General features: G+C 41.4%; 1 long non-coding RNA gene across 1 annotated transcript in view; it reads right to left on the bottom strand.

Annotated features, from left to right (window-relative positions):
- Positions 1-23,993, bottom strand: part of LOC309804801 — a 76,644-nt gene extending 52,651 nt beyond the window's left edge. The window contains exon 1 of the long non-coding RNA XR_014294168.1: positions 23,476-23,993. This is a non-coding gene — a long non-coding RNA (uncharacterized lncRNA). The remainder of the gene's footprint in view (positions 1-23,475) is intronic.
- Between the last annotated feature and the right edge of the window lie 200 nt (positions 23,994-24,193).

The following is a 24,193-nucleotide window of genomic DNA, read 5'->3' as shown; positions in this document are numbered from 1 at the left end:
GCGAATGCCCCAGGTCACATCATCAGTTACTAGTAGCTGGGACAAGAATCCAGGTGTCCATGTCTCATATTCCTCCCACTCAGCTATGTGTAAAAGAAGCAACTAGTGTTGGGGCTTCCCTGGTGACGCAGTGGTTGAGAGTCCGCCTGCCGATGCAGGGGACGCGGGTTCGTGCCCCGGTCCGGGAAGATGCCACGTGCCGCAGAGCGGCTGGGCCCATGAGCCAAGGCCGCTGGGCCTGTGCGTCCAGAGCCTGTGCTCCACAACGGGAGAGGCCACGACAGTGAGAGGCCCGCCTACCGCAAAAAAAAAAAAAAAAAAAAGAGAAGAAGCAACTAGTGAAACAGTTAGAGCCAATCAGAGGGAGTGGTCCATGCTCCGTGTCCCTGGCAGCTGTTTTAGGTAATAACTGTCTCTTAGACTTGATCACCACTCAGTTTTTCAACATTTATTCCTCACAATAGCCTAAGCTCAGACATCACCTCCCCTATGGAACCCCTCCTGAATCACGGAGCCCCTCGGTTCCCTGACTTAACTTTGGGCAGCCTCACTATGTTGCAATATTGACATACGTGCCTGCCTCCTCAGGCTGGGAGCAACTTGAGGTGCAGTATTGACCCAGAAAGTATTAACGGGGAGGGACCATGGTGAAAGTGTATTGGATTCACAGCAGGACCGTCACATTTATGACCATCCCCCCCTCCCCCACCAAATAATACTTCTTGCGTCAATACCTGTGGTTCATGTCTTGTGTCCAGGGGGTCTGAAATCACCTTCTCCAAGCATCTTGTAAAGGATCCCAGTGACAGAGCATAAAGCACAAACCCCAGATGCTGGCACTTTAAGTGGCCGCACAAAGCCTTGACCTGGTCTCTTCCTGGTGGGTGGTAGAAAACCAGAGTTGGCAAAGCAGGTGTGTGAGGCCAGGAGGCACAGCCTAAGCTGGGCAGCCCCTGACAAGACAGAAAGTGCGGGCAGGTGCCTGATGGCAGGAATCAGCTCTTGGCATCTGGGCCCCTTGGAAACAACAGGAATAGGCCAGCAAGATTCTGAGTCAGCGAGACGGATGTCATAGGAATGAGGTAAGGATGATGTGGCCTTCCCATCACCTTGGAATGAAAATAATATCTGTTTGAAAACCTTTTCAAGTTCATCATAGCACTCCCTCTTCCTCAAGTTCACCCCAACCCCACGCAGACTCAAACATGACATTTTCACTGACATCCTGAGTCTTCCCCAGGGCTGTTGCCGAGCTTGAAGACTCCTTCCTTAAGTCCACCTTTCTGAATTCTTACCTTCTTTAAAACCCAACTCAGGTGCTCTCTTCTCCAGGAGGTTTCTCTGGCCATACCTATTTCCTTATTGACATTTCAGGGCAATACTTGCTTTTACCATTGGTTTGACACTTTTTTCCTGTGGTAGTTTATACTAGACTTTTTTTTTTTTGCGGTACGCGGGCCTCTCACTGCTGCGGCCTCTCCCGTTGCAGAGCACAGGCTCTGGACGCGCAGGCTCAGTGGCCATGGCTCACGGGCCCAGCCGCTCCGCGGCATGTGGGATCTTCCCGGACCGGGGCACAAACCCGTGTCCCCTGCATCGGCAGGCGGACTCTCAACCACTGCACCACCAGGGAAGCCCTTTATACTAGACTATTTTCTGAATATAGGACATATCTCCTAGACCAGATTATGTCTTCCAATGGCCCACCCTGTCAGAAATATCCTTTTCCTTCACACCATTTTGTACAATGTTGTGCACATAACAAATATTATAAACAAAACAATGTGTTGAAATGATATCATCACATTCTATATTCTACATTATTTACTTGGCCTCCATTCAAAAAGATTTGTTGATTTTTAGTAACCTCTTTTTAAAATTTAATCTCTTTATCAAAGTAATACATACTAGCAGACATACATATTACAAGCAAAATAGTACAAACACCAGAGGCTGGCTTAACCAAACATTCCTAGACACTTGTCCCTTGTCTGTCTGTAGTTACAAGGGTGGAAAAGCTAAGGCACTCAATTTGCCAGCATTGCTTGGAGCTGAGGAGGAGCAATTCTGGCCAGTTGAAGTGGTGATCTGTTGTGTTGCCACTTTCCCCTTCTTCTTTCTTTCTGCCTGACTGCAGAAAGAATTCTGCAGGAATGCAGGCTTGACTGCTGGAACTTCAGCAGCCATTTTGTGGCTCAGGTGACAAATGTGAAAAAAAGGTCATAAGAATCTCAAAGATGCTAGTCCTCCCCAACGTTGTCAAATGCTGAACCAGGACTAGAAGCCATCCATTTTCAGGCTTCTAATTAAAGAAAGGAGAATCTATTTGATTAAGCCCCTGAAGTCAGGTGTCTAATTTATAGGCAGCCAAGAGCATTCCTAACTGATATACATACACGTACGTTGTCAAAGACAGAGAAAAGCACAAAAATGAAAAATCACCTGTCACCCAACCACTATGATATTTTGTTGCACATGACAATATTTTTTCTGAATAAGGATAAACTACATTCTTCAATTAAAAATGAGACCTTTTGGGGCTTCCCTGGTGGTGCAGTGGTTGAAAGTCTGCCTGCCAATGCAGGGGACATGGGTTCACGCCCCGGTCCGGGAAGATCCCACATGCCACGGAGCGGCTAGGCTTGTGAGCCATGGCCACTGAGCCTGCACGTCTGGAGACTGTGCTCCGCAACAGAATAGGCCACAACAGTGAGAGGCCCGCATACCGCAAAAAAAAAAAGACCTTTTAATTATTATTTTCCATAATTATTTAACCATTTATTTTATGATCATTTTAAAACCTTGCCATCAAGAAGTATTCCATAGCATTATTTTCGGTGATCTCTATCATAATTTATTTTATTAACCTTTTTCCACTTTGTTTCTACCTTTCTCCACACCAGACTCTTTCTAATACATATTTATAAACATTATTGTAGAAATGTCCTTGTATATAGATTTTTTGCATAACTTCATAATAATTTCATTAAGATTTTTTCTTAGAAATGTATATTCTTAAGGTTTTTGATACTCTATGCTAATTTTTCTTCTACAATTTTTTTTCTAATAGCACAAATGATAAAATTTTTAACAAAACATTTCTAAAAGTTTAAGAATAAAAAAGAAAAATAAATGCTTAAAATAACACCAAAGTAAGTAACCAAGCTTTACAAGTATGTCAATTAAAAATGTTTGTGTGGGAATTCAAAAATGTATCCCACTATCAGCACCACCACCATAGGCTTCTTGCTTTCCTCTATTTTAAGAGCAAGACATGGACTAAATCCAAACAATTGAATTCCAAAAATAAAAAGCAGTCAAATGAAGATGAAATGCGCTCCTCCCTAGGGAGCTTTGCATGGGAGGGTAGAGGGGTCAAGTATTTGAAGCACATATTTCTGTAGAACATGGCCAGATTGAGAGAGATGGAGGAGGGAGCAATATTGTGGAAACAGGAAAGCATGGAGAGTAAGATTATTTTCTAGGCTAAGTGAATTAGAGGCTTCCCAGAATTGTTGAATGTTAAAAAATAGGTGAGGGCTTCCCTGGTGGCGCAGTGGTTGAGAGTCCGCCTGCCGATGCAGGGGACACGGGTTCGTGCCCCGGTCCGGGAGGATCCCACATGCTACGGAGCGGCTGGGCCCGTGAGCCATGGCCGCTGAGCCTGCATGTCCGGAGCCTGTTGCTCTGCAACGAGAGAGGCCACAACAGTGAGAGGCCTGCGTACCGCAAAAAAAAAAAAAAAAAAAAAAAAAAATAGGTGAGGAGAGGGGATGTTATATAAGAGATTCTACAGACTGTACTATTATCCCCTTGAGCAACTGTAGGAGACACCAGTAAGAACCTGACGTCCTCCTTGTTACTCTTTAAATGTGACATAGCTCCATGACTACACTATGTAAGTTAAGATTTTTATGAGGGTGACCCAAGATATAGTTAACTCATCCTTAGCTTGTTGCCCACTACTGTTATCCACTCTTTCTACTCTCAGTCTGCTTCCTCATGATGGCAGAGATCACCTTAAGACTCACTCCACAAAGACCTCTAGCATGTCCAATGCCTTCATAATCTCCTCACCACACATCAAACAGGGAAATGTGCCAGTTTTGTCAGTATCTGTAGTGATATACTCTCTTTCATTCCAGATGTCTTCTCCTTTTTATTTGAGGTTACTCTAAATAAAGATTTATAAATTTTATTTGTCTTTTTTTGAGGAAAGTGGATATTTATTGAAACTATTCAAATAAAAACATCTTCAAATTTATTTATTTATTTATTTATTTATTTATATTTGGCTTTTTTGGGTCTTTGTTGCTGCGTGCGGGCTTTCTCTACTTGTGGCGAGCAGGGGTTACTCTTTGCTGTGGAGTGTGGGCTTCTCATTGTGGTGGCTTCTCATGTTGTGGAGCACAGGCTCTAGGCATGCAGGCTTCAGTAGTTGTGGCTCATTTGCTCTAGAGTGCAGGCTCAGCAGTTTTGGTGCATGGGCTTAGTTGCTCTGTGGCATGAAGGATCTTCCCAGACCAGGGGTCAAACCCGTGCCCCCTGCATTGGCAGCTGGATTCTTAAGCATGGCACCACCAAAGAAGCTCCAAAACATCTTTAAATTTTAAAGTTAGCCTTTGATTAACAAGTAAACACAGGGGGAAAGAGTCATTTTTTAAATGTTTATTCATTTTAATTTTGCCTTTTTAAAAAATTTGAAGCCAATATATTGTTTTCCACATCTGAAATATTTGTTTCTTCTTTTTTAAAATTTATTTTATTATTTTTTTACACATCAGGTTTTCCTTAGTCATCTATTTTATACCTATTAGTGTATATATATCAATCCCAATCTCCCAGTTCATCCCACCCCCACCACACCCCCACCCTGCTTTCCCCCCTTGGAGTCCATAACACTTGTTCTCTACATCTGTGTCTCTTTTTCTATTTATTTGTCTTTTTTAAAGAATAAGCTTTTGTTCTGTTTCTCTTTCTAATCTTCTCTATTTTTTGCTTGTTATCTATTTCACTGATTTCTGCTCTTTATTTTCCCTTCTGTGTACTTACTTTAGGTCTGATTTGCTCATTTTTTCCTAGCTTCAAAGTAGAAGTCCAGCTTATTTGACTGAGTTTCTATTGTTATGTCTTCAAGTTCACTAATCTTTTCTTTTTCAGTTTCTAAACTTCTGTTAAATTCCACTGAGTGGATATTTACTTTCATGTTTTTTATTTTTTATTCCTAAAAGTTCCACTTGTTTCTTTTTTAACAGATTTTTTTTTCTTTTACTTATATGTTCCTTTGAACTCTTGAGCATATTTATGTTGTTTTAAGTCCTTGTCAGCTAACCCCATCATTTCCATCATTTCTGTGTCTATTTCTATTGGCTGATTTTTCTCCTGATTACGGGTCACATATTCCTGCTTTTTCACATATCTAGTCATTTCTAATTGGATGCTAGTTATCACGTTTTATATTTTGTGTGCTGGATTTTTTTTAAGGTATTGGTAGTATTGGACTTTATTCTAGCAGACAGTTAAGTTCCTTGTGGGTCTGCTTGATTCTTTCAAAGCTTGTTTTTAAACTTTATTAGAGTGGGTTTAGAGAAGTCCTTACATTATCACTAGTTTAGCCCCACTATTAAGACAGGACACCTCTGGAGTTTCCATAGGAAGCCCTGAGTGCTCAGTGAGGACTCTCAACTCCAAGTAGTCAGAACTCAAACACCTCCAGACTGTATTCAGTTCAGTGTTTCCCTGAATTTTCTTTTGACTGGCCTGGTAGAGTTTCAATCTATGCACGTATAGTGTAATACTGAGCAACAGATTTAAGGGGACTACTATGCAGATTTCTGGGTCTCTTTTGTCATGCAGCTTCCTCATCTCTGGCACACTGTCCCAGAAATTCTGACTACCTTAGCCTTCCCAAACTCTGGTCTCTCTTTGCTCCACTCAGAAAGATTGCTCTGTTTGGGATTATTTCCCTGTGTTGACATCCAGAAACCTCCAGGCAGGAAGCTGGAGCAATCTTAGAGCTCACCTTATTTTTTTTTTCTATTTCTCTTGGACCACAGTCCTGTACGACTTATTGTCCAATGTACAAAACTATTGCCTCATATTTTTTTCTAGCTTTCTAATTGTTTACAGTAGTGAGATAAGTATATGGTCCCAGTTATTCCAACATGGGCCAATGTGGAAGTCTTACATCTGTTTTGTAAACTAAGCCACAAAACCTTCCTAGGTTTGGGCAACAGAGCTCCAGAACAAGCATCCAAAGATCCAGTATGGCTCTGCCAACAGTATTCAATGTGAGAGACCTCCAAGAAGATGAAATACAGAGGGAAAATTCAGAGCTGTTTTTACTGTCACCCTGTTTTACCTGGAGAGTCTTTCTTGTCTAAAACTTTAGAATTCTCTGTACACTGTTTGGTTTCACAGCTCTGAGAAGCACTGTATTGCAAATGCCCAAGAGCAAACAAAGGAAGTGAACTGAGGCCTCACTAGGGGGAAGTGAGTTCAAATGTATATTTTTATAGATATAAAATTCATATGTATATTTAAATAAGTATTTAAATTGATAATAAGTGAGTTACAAATTGATGTTTTTTTCTTGTTTAATACAAGTCCTTTTGACTGACTTCCCTGGTGGTGCTGTGGTTAAGAATCCACCTGCCAATGCCAGGGACACGGGTTTGAGCCCTGGTTTCGGAAGATCCCACATGCTGTGGAGTGACTAAGCCCATGTGCCACAACTACTGAGTCTGCACCCTAGAGCCCATGAGCCACAACTACTGAGCCCACGTGCCACAACTACTGAAGCCCGCACACTTAGAGCCCATGCTCCGCAACAAGAGAAGCCACCGCAATGAGAAGCCTGCACACTGCAACAAAGAATAGCCCCTGCTCACCGCAACTAGAGAAAGCCTGTGTGCAGCAACAAAGACCTAATGCAGCCAAATAAATAAATTTATTTTTTAAAAAAAGTAACTTCAAGTTAATGCAAGCTGCCTGTTGGAGGCATGTACCTTCAATTCCCTTCTCTAAGAATCTCATAGAATGTAGGAGATATGACGAATCTTCATTCTGAAGCATCAAAGTGTCAAAGAGAATCAACACTGTGTGTGGTCCCCTTGGTCTAGTTAGACCAGGCTAAGCCACAAGAGTCTGTCTCACAGCTATGGCCCTAGCTCTCCCCCATCATCTTGCCCCTGGACTATTGTTGCCATCTCCACTCCAATTCACCCTCTTCATGCTGTTTGGTAATATTTCCTATAATTTGTTTGACTTTAACTACAGCATGCTTTGGTTGGAAAACCTTTATAATTCTTCATTGCTACAAAGTTCTATGTAATTTGGCCACAATCTTCTCTTCTGATGTTTTGTCCCATGATTTTCCTTTCATGTGTTCTGTCCAAGACATTTATTTCTGGCTCCTGGGCACAAACCATAATTTCACAGCTTTCTTCTTTCTCTTTTAGCTCACAGTTTCTTTCCTCTCTCTGGAATACTTTTCTTATCTGAAATATTTGAATGTAAAAGTATCACCTATCTTTAAAAGCCCAATTCTAACACAATCACATTCATAAAAACTTTAATAGTCTTCAAAGAAATCTCCCTCTCCTCTCTCATAGTACTCAGTCTAAACCTCATTTATCATATGCATCACTGTCTACCTTATATTATAACCTCCTCAGTAAATACCTTGAGCATAGTGTCCATATATCATGCTTTTTTTGTGGTTCTTAAGCTTCTAATGGACTGAATTGCACATAAGGATACTCAGTGAATGTTTATTTGAAAGGATGAATGATTAATTGGATGCCTGTATATACTCCTTGTTGTTCCTTCCAGTTAATTTAAAATGTATTAGTCTGAACCATACGAAATTGCTGGAGGTTCAAAAATAGTCACATATCAGCAATTTAAAATGATTCAGTCTGATACACTCTCCCCCAATTATTTGTGAACTACTCTTTAGCAAAGCATATTACACTAGTAAAATCATAGGATATCGAAATTAATCAAAGACAAAGGATTTCACTAATTAAATAAAAAAGTCAGAAATAATTGTTTGTGAGAGCAGAACTGAGTATGAAACAGACATATATCTGTTAAAGGGCTTGTACCTGCAAAAGAATATAGACGTCCAGTCAACTCAAGCTAGCTTAAGTCCAAAAGGGAAGTATTGACAGGATACTGGAGAATCTCATTGTCTGCACAAGGTGGCGTTGGTATACGTAGGAGCCAGGGCAAATATGAAAGCCTCAGCAGCAGGACTCCTTCTAGCTCCTGGTCTGTTTTGGTTTAAATTCTAAATTCCCAATAGACAGCATCTGAATAACGTGGCCTGGGCAAGGGGTCTGCCAATACATTAGTTAAGGTGAGAAAGTTGCTTGGAGGCAGGCCTTATAGACCAGTGGGTGGAGAAAGGGAGCAGGCATAGATACATGATTTTTAAAATAAAAAGCACACAAATTCAAAGAAATTTGTATGTACAATTCCTAGGGAAATGTTTATTCTGCTTTGCCTTCAGAAGAAAAAAATGAGAAGCTTCAAGCTAGTTCACCCCATGGTGTCTTTGTACGTTTAACATTTTCTCAGTCATTAAATCTCCCTATGTAGCCAAAAGCTTTCTTTTTCCTCCTCCAACCTAGCTCATGGTTTTTAAAGTTGATCTGCAAGTGGCTAGTCTGTTGTTTGCAAGTCTGAGGTGGCGAGAGGTAAGTGAAGCTGAATTACTGATACAAGTTGATAGTGAGACCTAAGAGAGCTCATCTCAGCTCTGCTTATAATCCACTTAATTCATGTTTGTTCAGCACCTACTCTGCAACACAATCTAGCACTTGACAATACAAAAATCATAACATCCAGCATTGCTAGATATTGTGAGATTGTGAAATTACAATGGAATTTAAGGAATAGTCCTTGAAGTCAAGAAAGTTATGATCTGATTAGGAAACCAAGATCAACGTACAGGTGATATGAACCATGCCTGGTTAGTGACTAACTGCAAACGTGTCTCCTCAGATGCAAGTGCTCACATATATGTTATTTCATTGTAAAACGTTACATAGACACAGACCAAAAGAATCACTTATTGCATGGGATTCTTTGTTATAGAAAATTGGCAGTAACCAGATTAATAGAACCCTGCATTTCTGAGCCGTTTGCCACAATTTGTGTTCTTGAAAGCTCACCTTGAAAGGTGATTTAATCTATTCTTTTATGTCTATCCCACCCCCAATGCTGAACAACAGTGAGTTGGGTCTAAGGTTTGAAATCCCTCACCACCCCCTTACCACCAAGGAGAGGCCAGCAAGCATTCCATAGTCTTTGCACACAGCCTTTGAAGAGGAAATAAGGCACAGATGAGTGGAGCAACCAGCCTGATAAGTTGAGAAGAGTCATGAAATGGGAATCAGAAAATGTTGGTTTTAGTCTTACCACTGACTCTAATTTATTGCAGTGCTTTGAGCAAGTCATTTAAACCCCATTTAAACCCTAGTTGGGGGACATCTGTAAACCAAAAAGGGTAAGAAAAGGTTTAAATTCAACATCTTTTATTAGGCACCCCTGAGGAAATGCCCTTAAATGCCTCCATTAAATGCCTATGGACAAAATTGAAAACCTAACTTTGAATCATGAACCCCCAGACTGTCCAATAACTGACACTTAATGGTGAAACATCTGCTCCCCTTTTCCAAACCCTGATCACATATCTGACCAGACAGACCACATACCTCCCTCTCTAATGAAGTGAAACTCTGAAACTAAGCAAAGGAGAGATCATTTGATGGACTTGATCGTGGCTCCGACTGAATTATTGTCAAAAAGCGTCCCTCTCTAAGGCATTATGAGGATTTCATGTGATGCTGTGTACAAAATCTCACCAACTGGTCTGGCCTAGAAAGCATTTCTCCTGGAAGTTTATTGTTGAAAGCTGTGGGCTTTGACAGTGCATTACCCAGGAACAAATCCCCCTGTTCTGAAATGCCTTGTCCTCTTCTACCTCTGTTTATTCTCTGAGTTCCGGTGCCTTGGTAGATGACAAAGAAGGGTCAGCTCTCTCAGCAACGCTGTGAATATCTTGACCCCAGTGGGCTGCAGGGCCTGAGATGTTTATTTCATTTCCCTTTCATTCCATACTCAGCTGGGCTCTCAGAGGAGGAAAGGGAAGGAACGTAGCCCACGGTGACTAATCAGTCCAGAAATATTTACTGAGCATGGCCAAAGGATGGCCAAAGGATCGTGTATTAGAAGGAAACAAGAAGAAACATCTCAAGCCCAGGACTTCAGAGCTGCTTGGGGACTTTGTGAGGACCCCACCAGCCCTGAGAAAGAAACACTTTGGCCATCGGAGGGTATGGGGCTTGGGAGAGTCCTGGCATGGGAAGTTGCTAGAAAGTGCCTATGACTAAGGGCCTCAGTGCATTAACACTTTTAAACATGTCCCAGGAGGACTGACTTTTCTCCAAATTTGAATGATTTGGAGGATATAGATGAGTGTCCAGAGGCAGGGCTCTGGGGTGGTGGTTATGTAGCCCCTTCTGCTCTCCTTCAGCCCTATCCCAGCAACAAATCTAGAAACCCCAAACTTGGGAAAGCACTGTTTTTCATGTTTGTGGGGTTGGGCCAGCTGCCTCTCCCCTGTCAAAGCACCCAGCGGTGGGGTGAGGGCTAATTCATAAAGAAAGGGAAGGAAGATCCTGCAAGCCCAGCTCCCGGGCACAGCACAGACAGGAGACTGTGGAGCTGAGCCCCTTAAGGCACCTCCATACCCACTATCTCGGGGGAGCTTCCGGCCCAGTCCAAGCTGGAAATAATAACAGCTGCTACCAATTTTGGATCACTTTCCAAGGGCCAGGCACTGTGCTAAAAGCCTTAGTTACATTATCTCGTTTAACCATCACACCACCATCACTCTGCTTCCCAGTACCACCCCTCACCCCAGGAAGCTATCATTATCTCTACTTAACCATGAGGAAAGAAAAGACTCAGAGGGGGTTAAGTAACTTTACTGAGTTTACAGATAACAAGAGGAGGAGGGCTGGGACTTCCCTGGCAGTCCAGTGGTTAGGACTCCATGCTTTCAATGCCCAGGGGCAGGTTCTTTCCCTGGTCGGGGAGCAGGCAAGCTGTGCTGCGCAAAGGAGAAGGACAGGTGCTAATGCGGATTTTTCTGACTTCAAATTCTGGGTGTTGGGCTTCCCTGGTGGCGCAGCGGTTGAGAATCTGCCTGCTAATGCAGGGGACATGGGTTCGAGCCCTGGTCTGGGAGGATCCCACATGCCACGGAGCGGCTGGGCCCGTGAGCCACAACTACTGAGCCTGCGCGTCTGGAGCCTGTGCTCCGCAACAAGAGAGGCCGCGACAGTGAGAGGCCTGCGCAACATGATGAAGAGTGGCCCCTGCTTGCCGCAACTAGAGAAAGCCCTCGCACAGAAACGAAGACCCAACACAGCAAAAATAAAAATAAATAAATTCTGGGTGTTTCTGTAACTGATCCCGCTTGGCAGAAAAGAAGCTGGAAACTCTAGGAAGAGGGTGGAGGTGGGGAGAGGATGATGGTGGAAGCAGGGAGAAAGAGAAGGGCAGATGCTCTGGGGTCAACATGGTAAGAGCCTTGGGTTTGCTTTTCTGGAGGTGGCATTGGGGTCAGTGCTCAGCACAAAGTGATAGGGGAATGTCTGTGGATGACTCTTGGGCAGAGGTTCTCCAGGGATGGAGGGCCGCCAGCAGGTTCTGTGAGACCTCATGCTTCGAAGCTGCATGGAGGGTCTCTAACTTGTCTAGACATAATTAAGACACTGTGCCCCTGAACGGTGGTGAGTGATAGTGACACTATAAGGGGACCAGCGGGGACAGGGCTCCATCTGTGGTCCAATTCAACGGTGATGGACTGTGTAACAGCCATGGGCACAGACAGGAGGGAGCTGGCCGTCCAGTGCTTGTTCTTGGTATTTCTGGTCCCAGCTTTCTCCAAGTGCTTTAATAAAACTGCAAAGAAGGAAGCTGAGCCTGGGGAGGTGAATTCTACCTCTGCAGAGCGCAGTCCTCAGAACTATCATTAAGCAATGGAACCTTTTCATTGTTTTCAGTGCTATCAAGCCTTGTGAGGTGGGAGCTCAACCAAGGGCAAAATCAGTGACGCCCACTCCTTTGCTCATACTCCTTTGCACAAAGAAGCAAGGACTATTTCCACAGAGTGAGAGCAACTGTGGACTTGGGGTTTGCTTTCTGAATCTAATTTCCTTCGGTTTTATGTTTACCTTAGTTTAGTATTTAGAGTTTATTATCATTGGTAGATTTGTTTACTGATTCAGTTGCTCTCTTTCTTTTTATATATATATAGATATATAGATATAGATATACGTATATTTTTCCTTTTTCTCTTTTAGTGAGTGTGTATGTGTAGGCTTCTTTGTGTGATTTTGTCTGTTTAGCTTTGCTTTTACAATTTGTCTTAAGGTTCTTTCTGTCCATTTTTTTTAGTATAGTTTTTAGCACATGCTATCATTGGTGGATTTGTTTTTTCATTTTGTTGCTTTCCTTTTTTTCCTTTTTTTATAACTTGTTAATTTTTAATAATTATATTTTATTTTTTATTTTAATAACGTAATTTTATTTTATGTTCTTCCTTCTTTCTTTCTTTTTTTCTCCCTTTTCTTCCAGGCTGTGTGGGTGACAGGGTGTTGGTGCTTTGGCCGGGTGTCAGGCCTGTACCTCTGAGGTGGGAGAGCTGAGTTCAGGACTTTGGTCCACCAGAGACCTCTGGGCTCGACGTAATATCATACAGCGAAAGCTCTCCCAAAGATGTCCATCTCGACACTAAGACCCAGCTCTACTCAACTACCAGCAAGCTACAGTGCTGGACACTCTATGCCAAACAACAAGCAAGACAGGAAAACAACCCCATCCATTAGCATAGAGGCTGCTTAAAATCACAATAAGGTCACAGACACCCCAAAAAACACCACCAGATGTGGTTCTGCCCACCAGAAAGAAAAGATCCAGCCTCATCCACCAGAAAACAGGCACCAGTCGCCTCCATCAGGAAGCTTACATAACCCACTGAACTAACCTTAGCCACTGTGGGCAGACACCAAAAACAACAGAAACTAATAACCTGCAGCCGGCAAAAAGGAGATCCCAAACACAGTAAGTTAACCAAATGAGAAGACAGAGAAACACACAGCTAATGAAGGAGCAAGGCAGAAACCCAGCAGACCAAACAAATGAAGAGAAAATAGGCAGTCTACCTGAAAAAGAATTCAGAGTAATGACAGTAAAGATGATCCAAAATCTTGGAAATAGAATGGAGAAAATACAGTAAAAGTTTAACAAGGACCTAGAAGAAATAAAGAGCAAACAAACAATGATGAACAACACAATAAATGAAATTAAAAATTCTCTAGAAGAAATCAATAGCAGAATAACTGAGGCAGAAAAATGGATAAGTGCCCTGGAAGGTAAAATAGTGGAAATAACTACCACGGAGCAGAATAAAGAAAAAAGAATGAAAAGAATTGAGGACAGTCTCAGAGACTTCTGGGACAAAATTAAAGGCACCAACATACGAATTATAGAGGTCCCAGAAGAAGAAGAGAAAAAGAAAGGGACTGAGAAAATATTTGAAGAGATTATAGTTGAAAACTTCTTTAATACGGGAAAGGAAATAGTCAATCAAGTCCAGGAAGCACACAGAGTCCCATACAGGATAAATCCAAGGAGATACATGCCAAGACATATTAATCAAACTATGAAAAATTAAATACAAAGAAAAAATATTAAAAGCAGCAAGGGAAAATCAACAAATAATATACAACGGAATCCCCATAAGCTTAACAGCTAATCTTTCAGCAGAAACTGTGCAAGCCAGAAGGGAGTGGCAGGACATATTTAAAGTGATGAAAGGGAAAAAGTTACAACCAAGATTACTCTACCCAGCAAGGATCTCATTCAGATTCAATGGAGAAATTAAAACCTTTACAGAGAAGCAAAAGCTAAGAGAATTCAGCAACACCAAACCAGCTTTACAACAAATGCTAAAGAAACTTCTTTAGGCAGGAAACACAAGAAAAGGAGAAGACCTACAATAAAAACCCCAAACAATTAAGAAAATGGTAATAGAACATACATATCGATAACTACCTTAAATATAAAGGGATTAAATGCTCCAACCAAAAGACATAGACAGGCTGAATGCATACAAAAACAAGATCCTTATATATGCTGCCTACAAGAGACCCACTTCAGACCTAGGGACAAATACAGATTGAAAGTGAGGGGATGGAAAAAGATATTCCATGCAAATGGAAATCAAAAGAAAGCTGGAGTAGCAATTCTCATATCAGACAAAATAGACTTGAAAATAAAGACTATTACAAAAGACAAAGAAGGGCACTACATAATGATCAAGGAATCAATCCAAGAAGAAGATATAACAATTGTAAATATTTATGCAGCCAACATAGGAGCACCTCAATACATAAGGCAAATGCTAACAGCCATATAAGGGGAAATTGACAGTAACAATATCATAGTAGGGGACTTTAACACCCCACTTTCACCAATGGACAGATCATCCAAAATGAAAATAAATAAGGAAACACAAGCTTTAAATGACTCAAAAACAAGATGTACTTAATTGATATTTATAGGACATTCCATCCAAAAACAACAGAATACACTTTCTTCTCAAGTGCTGATGGACCATTCTCCAGGATAGATCATACCTTGGGTCACAAATCAAGCCTTGGTAAATTTAAGAAAATTGAAATCATATCAAGTATCTTTTCTGACCACAACTCTATGAGACTAGATATCAATTACAGGAAAAGATTTGTAAAAAATACAAGCGCATGGAGGGTAAACAATACACTACTTAATAACCAAGAGATCACTGAAGAAATCAAAGAGGAAATCAAAAAATACCTAGAAACAAATGACAATGAAAACATGATGACCCAAATCCTCTGGGATGCAGCAAAAGCAGTTCTAAGAGGGAAGTTTATAGCAATACAATCCTACCTCAAGAAACAAGAAACATCCCAAACAACCTAACCTTAGACCTAAGCAATTAGAGAAAGAAGAACAAAAAACCCCAAAGTTAGCAGAAGAAAAGAAATCATAATGATCAGATCAGAAATAAATGAAAAAGAAATGAAGGAAACAATAGCAAAAATCAATAAAACTAAAAGTTGGTTGTTTGCAAAGATAAACAAAATTGATAAACCATTAGCCAGACTCATCAAGAAAAAAAGGGAGAATACTCATATCGATAGAATTAGAAACGAAAAAGGAGAAGTAACTACTTACACTGAAGAAATACAAAGGATCATGAGAGATTACTACAAGCAAGTCTATGCCAATAAAATGGACAACCTGGAAGAAATGGGCAAATTCTTAGAAAAGCACAACCTTCGGAGACTGAACCAGGAAGAAACAGAAAATATAAGCATACCAATCAAACGCACTGAAATTGAGACTGTGATTAAAAATCTTCCAACAAACAAAAGCCCAGGACCAGATGGCTTCACAGGTGAATTCTATCAAACATTTAGAGAAGAGGTAACACCTATTGGTCTCAAATGCTTCCAAAGTATAGCAGAGGGAGGAACACTCCCAAACTCATTCTATGAGGCCAGCATCACCCGGATACCAAAACCAGACAAAGATATCTCAAAGAAAGAAAACTACAGGTGAATATCACTGATGAACATGGATGCAAAAATCCTCAACAAAATACTAGCAAACAGAATCCAGCGGCACATTAAAAGGATCATACACCATGATCAAGTGGGGTTTATCCGAGGAATGCAGGGATTCTTCAATATACGCAAATCAAACAATGTGATAAACCATCTTAACAAATTGAAGGAGAAAAGCCATATGATCATCTCAATAGATGCATAAAAAGCTTTTGACAAAGTTAAGCACCCATTTATGATAAAACCCTCCAGAAAGTAGACACAGAAGGAACTTTCCTCAACATAATAAAGGCCATATATGACAAACCCACAGCCAACATTGTCCTCAATGGTGAAAAACTGAAACCATTTCCACTAAAATCAGGAACAGGATAAGGTTGTCCACTCTCACCACTCTTATTCAACATAGTTTTGGAAGTTTTAGCCACAGCAATCAGAGAGGAAAAGAAATAAAAGTAATCCAAATCAGAAAAGAAGAAATAAAGCTGTCACTGTTTGCAGATTACATGACACTATACATAGAGAATCCTAAGGACACTACCAGAAAACTACTAGAGCTAATCAATGAATTTGGTAAAGTAGCAGCATACAAAATTAATGCACAGAAATCTCTTGCATTCCTATACACTAATAATGAAAAAGCTGAAAGGGAAATTAAGGAAACAATCACACACACCACTGCAACAAAAAGAATAAAATACCTTGGAATAAACCTACCTAAGGAGACAAAAGACCTGTATGCAGAATACTATAAGACACTGATGAAAGAAATTAAAGATGATACAAACAGATGGAGAGATATACCATGTTCTTGGATTGGAAGAATCAACACTGTGATAATGACTCTATTACCCAAAGCCATCTACAGATTCAATGCAATCACTATCAAACTATCAATGTCATTTTTCAGAGAACTAGAACAAAAAATTTCACAATTTTTATGGAAACACAAAAGACTCCAAATAGCCAAAGCAATCTTGAGAAAGAAAAACTGAGCTGGAATCAGGCTCCCTAACTTCAGACTACACTACAAAGCTGCAGTAATCAAGACAGTATGGTACTGGCACAAAAACAGAAATATAGATCAATGGAACAGGATAGAAAGCCCAGAGATAAACCCATGCACATATGATCACCTTATTTTTGATAAAGGAGGTAAGAATATACAATGGAGAAAAGACAGCCTTTTCAGTAAGTGGTGCTGGAAAAACTGGACAGCTACCGGTAAAAGAGTGAAATTAGAACACTCCCTAACACCATATACAAAAATTAACTCAAAATGGATTAAAGACCTAAATGTAAGGCCTGACACTCTAAAACTCTTAGAGGAAAACTTAGGAAGAACACTGTATGACATAAATCACAGCAAGATCCTTTTGACTCACCTCCTAGAGAAAGGGAAATAAAAACAAAAATAAACAAATGGGACCTAGTGAAACTTAAAAGTTTTTGCACAGCAAAGGAAACCATAAACAAGATGAAAAGACACCCCTCAAAATGGGAGAAAATATTTGCAAATGAAGCAACCGTCAAAGGATTAATCTCTAAAATTTACAAGCAGCTCATGCAGTTCAATGTCAAAAAAACAAAAAACACAATCCAAAACTGGGCAGAAGACCTAAATAGACATTTCTCCAAAGAAGATACACAGATTGCCAACAAACACATGAAAGGATGCTCAACATCACTAATCATTAGAGAAATGCAAATCGAAACTACAGTTAGGTTTCACCTCACACCAGTCAAAATGCCCATCATCAAAATATCTACAAACAATAAACGCTGGAGAGGGTGTGGAGAAAAGGGAATTCTCTTGCACTGTTGGTGGGAATGTAAATTGACACAGCCACTATGGAGAACAGTATGGGGGTTCCTTAAAAAACTAAAAATAGTACTACCATTCGACCCAGCAATCCCATTACTGGGTATATACCCTGAGAAAACAATAATTCAAAAAGAGTCATGCTCCACAATGTTCATTGCAGCTCTATTTACAATAGCCAGGACATGGAAGCAACCTAAGTGTCCATCAACAGATGAATGGGTAAAGAAGATGTGGCACAATATATACAATGGAATATTACTCAGCCATAAAAAGAAACGAAATTGAGTTATTTGTAGTGAGGTGGATGGACTTAGAGTCTGTCATACAGAGTGAAGTAAGTCAGAAAGAGAAAAACAAATACTGTATGTTAACACATATATATGGAATCTAAATAAATAAATAAATAAAAGGTTCTGAATAACCTAGTGGCAGGACAGGAATAGAGACGCAGACGTAGAGAATGGACTTGAGGACACAGGGAGTGGGAAGTGTAAGCTGGGATGAAGCGAGAGAGTGGCACTGACATATATACACTACAAACGTAAAATAGATAGCTAGTGGGAACCAGCCGCATTGCACAGGGAAATCAGCTCGGTGCTTTGTGACCACCTAGAGGGGTGGAATAGGGACGGTGGGAGGGAGACGCAAGAGGGAGGAGATATGAGGATATATGTGTATGTATAGCTGATTCACTTTGTTATATAGCAGAAACTAACACACCATTGTAAAGCAATTATACTCCAATAAAGTTGTTAAAAAAACACATTAATCAGGTATGATAAGTGGTTAATATCCAACATATACAAACAGCTCATATAACACAACATCAAAAACGACCCAATCTAAAAATGGGCAGGAAAACTGAATAGACATTTTTCCAAAGAGGAAATGCAGATGGCCAACAACAGGCACTTGAAAAGATGCTCAACATCACGAATCATCAAGGAAATGCAAATCAAAGCCACAATGAGATATAACCTCACACCTGTCAGAATGGCTATTATCAAAAAGAACACAAATAAGAAATGTTGGCAAAGATGTGGAGGAAAGGGAACACTTGTACACTGTTGGTGGAAATGTAAACTGGTGCAGCCCCTGTGGAAAACAGTATGAAGGTTTCTTAAAAAAACTAAAAATAGAACTACCATATGACCCAGCAATTGCATTCCTGTGTATATATCTAAATAAAACAAAAACACTATTTCAAAAGTATACATGCACCCCAACTTTCAGAGCAGCATTATTTATAATTGCCAAAATATGGAAGCAACCTAAGTGTCCATCAACAGATGAGTGGAAAAGGAAGATGTGTTATATATATACACAATGAAATACTACTCAGCCATAAAAAAGAATGAAATTTTGCCATTTGCAACAACATGGATGGACTTAGAGGGCATTAAGCTAAGGGAAATAAGTCAGACACAGAAAGACAAATAGTGTATGATATCACTTATATGTGGAATGTAAAAAAATACAATAATATCGCAAAAAAGAGGCAGACCTATAGATATAGAGAACAAACTAGTGGTTATCAATGGGGAGAGGTAAGGGGGGAGGGGCAATATAGGAGCTTAAGAGGTACAAACTATTATGTATAAAATAAGCTACAAGGATATATTGTACAACACAGGGAATATAGCCAATATATTTTTTTTTTTGCGGTACGCAGGCCTCTCACTGTTGTGGCCTCTCCCGTTGTGGAGCACAGGCTCTGCGGCACGTGGGATCTTCCCGGACCAGGACACGAACCCATATCCCCTGCATCGGCAGGCAGACTCCCAACCACCGCGCCACCAGGGAAGCCCTAGCCAATATTTTTTAATAACTATAAATGGAATATAACCTTTAAAAATTGTGAATCACTATATTCTACACCTGTTAACTTATGTAATATTGTACATCAACTATACTTCAATTTAAAAAAATTAAAACAAATTAATTTGTTTAATTTGCCTAGTCAATTTGTAAATTGACTAGACAGGGCACCTCAATCTATGAGAAGCCAGCAATACAATGCATCTGGTGAAAAAGCAAACTCCGTCTTAGCTTGCCTTAACAGAAGTTTAGTGAGTGGAGGAAGAGAGAGAGAGAGAGAGAGAGAGAAGAATGGTTGCATTGTTCCTTAAACAAATATTTGAATTAATATGACCTCTTAAGGACCCCACACTTTTTGGAGCCCCTAACTAGACAGCATGTGGGCACACAGCTACAAGAACCACTGGCAGTGGCACAGATTAGGTGGCCTCCCCAACATAGTTCCTAGACCTCCCTGAACCTCCTATAGCATCACAGTCACTACACCTTCTTTTATTTACTAAATGACCATATTCCCTACCAGACTGTAAGCTTCACAGAGACAAGGTCATATCTGTCTTGTTCACTGCTCTGTACTTAGCACAATGACGAGCATGGCTGGTTCTCTTGAAACATTTGTTGAATACATGAGATAATCACATTGCATGAGTAAAATGGGAACATTAAATTTGGAAACGAGAAATTCAAATGGACCAGATTGTGGTTTTCAAATATCTGCAAGATTTTCAGGTGGAAGAGGGAGTAAGTTTATTAGGGTTGCTCAAGTGAGCAGAATTAGCACAGTGTGGTAGGGACTATAGTGCCGGACTGGCAGTCAGAGCCCTGAGTTCTGTACACTAGAATTGAAAAAATAAGTAAAAATATGGGGAATGGCAGAAGCTAGATATCTCACTGTTGGAATGGGAGGTAACAGATAAGGGGAAAAGGCTAAACTGAACCATGTAGTTCTGAACTAGAGTCTGAGACATCAGTGGGAACTCCTGTTTAGCTTAGCTTAGGAACTGATGAGTAATAGTAGAAATAATACAGATATGTATGCGTACGCAGGGTAATATATATACATTTATTTTCTGACAGGCCCTAAAGGCGATGACACCCCAATTTCAATGATGAGCAGATTAGAGCAAATCCTGGTTTCTAGTATCATTCTCCAATAAAAGGATCCAGGGATCCTTGTTGAAATGGCTGATTTTACATAAAAAAGAATGAAATAATGCCATTTGCAGCAACATGGATGGACCTAGAGATTATCATCCTAAGTGAAGTAAGTCAGACAAAGAAAGACAAATATCATATGAAATCACTTATATGTGGAATCTAAAATATGACACAAATGAACATATCTATGAAACAGAAACTGACTTACAGACATAGAGAACAGACTTGTGGCTGCCGGAGAGGGGTGTGGGTCAGGGATGTATTGGGAATTTGGGGTTTGCAGATACAAACTATATATATAGGATGGGTAAACGATAAGGTCCAACCATATAGCACAGGGAACTATGTTCAATATCCTGTGATAAACCATAATGGAAAAGAATATGAAAAGAATGTGTGTGTATATATATATATATATATATATATATATATATATATATATATATATGTATGTATAACTGAATTAATTTGCTGCACAGTGGAAATAGCACAACATTGTAAGTCAAGTATACTTCAATAACATAAATTTTAAAAAATAATACTTACCCTTTCTACATTAAAAGGTTGGCAAAGATCAAATAAGATAATGTTTGCAGTTCAAAAGTATAAAGTACTCTACAAATATATTAAGTCTCTGCTCTGTTGAGAGAAAGGGAATCTTGAAGGACCACATCTCTAATGCCCAGGCCAAGATTCTGTCAGTCTAAAACAAGAGTGTTTTTCCTCAAATCCCCCTAGACATCTTAGAGATAGTTTGTACTTCTGTTTCCCTGCCTGGTGATAATAGGGCTGTTAACTTGTTTTTTTAGTTGTGGTGATTTCACTTGCTACATAAATGTTAAGTTCCACTTGAGTAGAAGTTAATATATGTCTTCCCTTCCCTCATGAACACAATCCTGTTAAATTATCCCTTTATGCTCGCACTGATTTTTTTTTCTTTTTAGTTTTAAGTGCTAAAAATAACATGTTCTACCCGACTGCTTTAGTGCTTTCAAGGCAATGAGAATGGTGCCTGGCATGATGGGAGTTTAATGCAAATCATCGTGAAGTTGGCTGTGCTTCAAGACAGTAAGAGCACCGCCAAATGGGCATTGGTCAAGGGCAGCCTAACAATCCCAGGGGTCTCAATAACCTTACATTTGCAGCCTTTCATTCACAATCTCCTGTCACCCTCATGTAAGCCAAATGGGAACACGAGATGGGTTTTATTACCCCTATTGAACTGAGAAGGAAAACCAAGATACAAAACAATTAAGTGCCTTTATAAAATACCTTGGCCTCACCGGTCCTGGACCTAAGCTTACAAATCTGGTTTCCTATTGGCCCATTACTCTTGCTCCTACATCTTCAGACATCTTCTGATGATTCTGCCTTTCCCATGGGTTGACTGTACTCCCAATTCACTTTTAGGATCATGGCATGCAGACCTTTCAACCCTGGCCTGTCTTGCTAGGAAAGGCTCTGACCTTTCTCATGGCACCTTCTCAGACAACCCAAGAGAGGCCCCGGCAAAGAAAGGGTCCTCAGAACAAGAGGAAGTAACCAGGAGAGCAAGCTTGTCTCTGTTGTGAAATTTCAGGGTTTGGCTCTTACAGCTTATCGGAATAGTGGGCAACAAGTACAAGCTAGGGGCTTAAAGTCTGTCTGAGGCAGGAGGAAAGCCTGTCTGAGTGAAGGGGATGCACCCACCACGTGTATACAGTGACTTTCCATTTAAAAGCACTTTCATGGGACTTCCCTGGCGGCACAGTGGGTAAGACTCCACGCTCCCAAGGGAGGGGGGGCCCAGGTTCAATCCCTGGTCAGGGAACCAGATCCCACATGCATGCCACAACTAAGGAGCTGGCAAGCCGCAACTAAGAAGCCTGCCTGCCGCAACTAAAACCCGGCACAACCAAATAAAAAATAATAAAATAAAAAATAAAAACGCTTTCACACTGTCACATGATTTGGTCTTGGTGACACCCCAGTGAGATGTATGTCAGATGGGGGGGGAGGGGGGAGGGGGGAGACTCTCCACTTTACAGATAATCAGTTGAGGTTAAATGACATCCATGGTCATGCAGCCAGTAAAGAGCTACCCATGAACTCTGGTCTTTGGACAACAACACTGGAAGTTGTTTTGTCCATATATGAATCTCAAGGATTGACTCACATTCACAGGGATATATCTAGGAAGTCTCTTTTTGGTCTCCCAGAAATAATACCACAGAAGTAAACACTGTCCATTATTCTCCCTCTGCCAAAGGCTGGCCCTATGTTATTCGTGGTAGTTTCACTCACACTTTTCCTTTTCAAGGCCAGGGAGGCCCCTTTTCCCTAGACCTGGCTCTTCCATGAGAATCTCAAAGAGAGAAGCTGGGAATGTTTGCTCTTAGCTTTTCAACCAGTTAGAAACCTCCCTATGCCCAGACGGAGAGGGACCTTCCCGGAAGGCACCCTTGCACAAGAGCCCCCGCTGTTTTGTCCCTCCCTCCCCCACGTGCACCTCAATGAAGTGTTCCTCGCCTTCTCCAGCACCCCTGACACCAGAGCAGCGGCCCCGGCCAGTCCACACCTCCCTCCAGCTTAGCAAGCAGCCCCTCCCTCGACGCAGATTAGGGCCAGGGCCAGGCCAATGAAATGCAGGTCTCAGGGGAGGGGAAGCCTGAGAAGCTCCTCTGAGAGGCTGTGAGAGCCAGCAGAGGTGTCCCCAGAGAGCCCCTTCCCCCTCCCAGTGCCGGGGCTCGGCCCTGCAGTGCGGGGGTGGCAGGGAACCGCAAGGCTGCGAGTTGAAACAGGACTCTCCACTTCCCTCTCAGCAGCCAGACTTTAAATAGGATTAACGAGAGAGAACATTCTAAACACTGCTCTGCAAGGTTCCAGAACAGGCAGCCGGCGACTTCCTCTCAAGCTGCCATTTTGGACCCGTTCCCCTGGCTGCCCCCCTGACTTCCAGCTACTTCTTTCCCACTCGGCATTGCAGTTCTGCTCGGAACCTACCTCAGGATCTCAAGAACGGGATGAGTCCCATCGTCCACCCGAGCACCTCCTCTGCCCACTGCTTGTGCCAGGAAGTGTCCTCTGACTCATACATCGAGACTGGTTATCTTCTGTGACACAATTCAGACCTTAGGGAAGGGGGTGGGAACTGGAGCAGGAAGGAAGCAGCCCCAAGTTGTCAAGCAGTCATGTTCACCCTAGTGTGAAGTGCGATTTCATAACAATCACGGTACCCGAAGAATTGCAGGAGATGTTAATTATTTTATTATTATTATTTTTTTTTTTTTTTGCGGTACGCGAGCCTCTCACTGTTGTGGCCTCTCCTGTTGCGGAGCACAGGCTCCGGACGCGCAGGCTCAGCGGCCATGGCTCAGGGGCCCAGCCGCTCCGCGGCATGTGGGATCTTCCCGCACCGGGGCGCGAACCCGTGTCCCCTGCATCGGCAGGCGGACTCTCAGCCCCTGCGCCACCAGGGAAGCCCAGGAGATGTTATTTTAATCATCTGTACTTTTTTTTTCTGCATCCCTCCCTGTGGAATTATATTGTTAATATCACTCAAAAGTGTTGGAAACAGAGGATATGGGGGCAAGAGACTTGGCCAAGGTCACGCAGCAACTGAGGGCAGAGTCTGATTCAAACACAAGTCTCCAACTCCAGTCTGTAGACTCAAAATGCTGTTCTCTTTTCCACTTCACCATGCTGAATGGGCTTCAGGCCA

This window comes from Mesoplodon mirus (genome assembly GCF_964341445.2).
Source record: "Mesoplodon mirus genome assembly, chromosome: 1".
Classification (NCBI taxonomy): domain Eukaryota; kingdom Metazoa; phylum Chordata; class Mammalia; order Artiodactyla; family Ziphiidae; genus Mesoplodon; species Mesoplodon mirus.
Note: the sequence above shows the minus strand (reverse complement) of the source record. Positions and strands in the feature narration are given on the sequence as shown.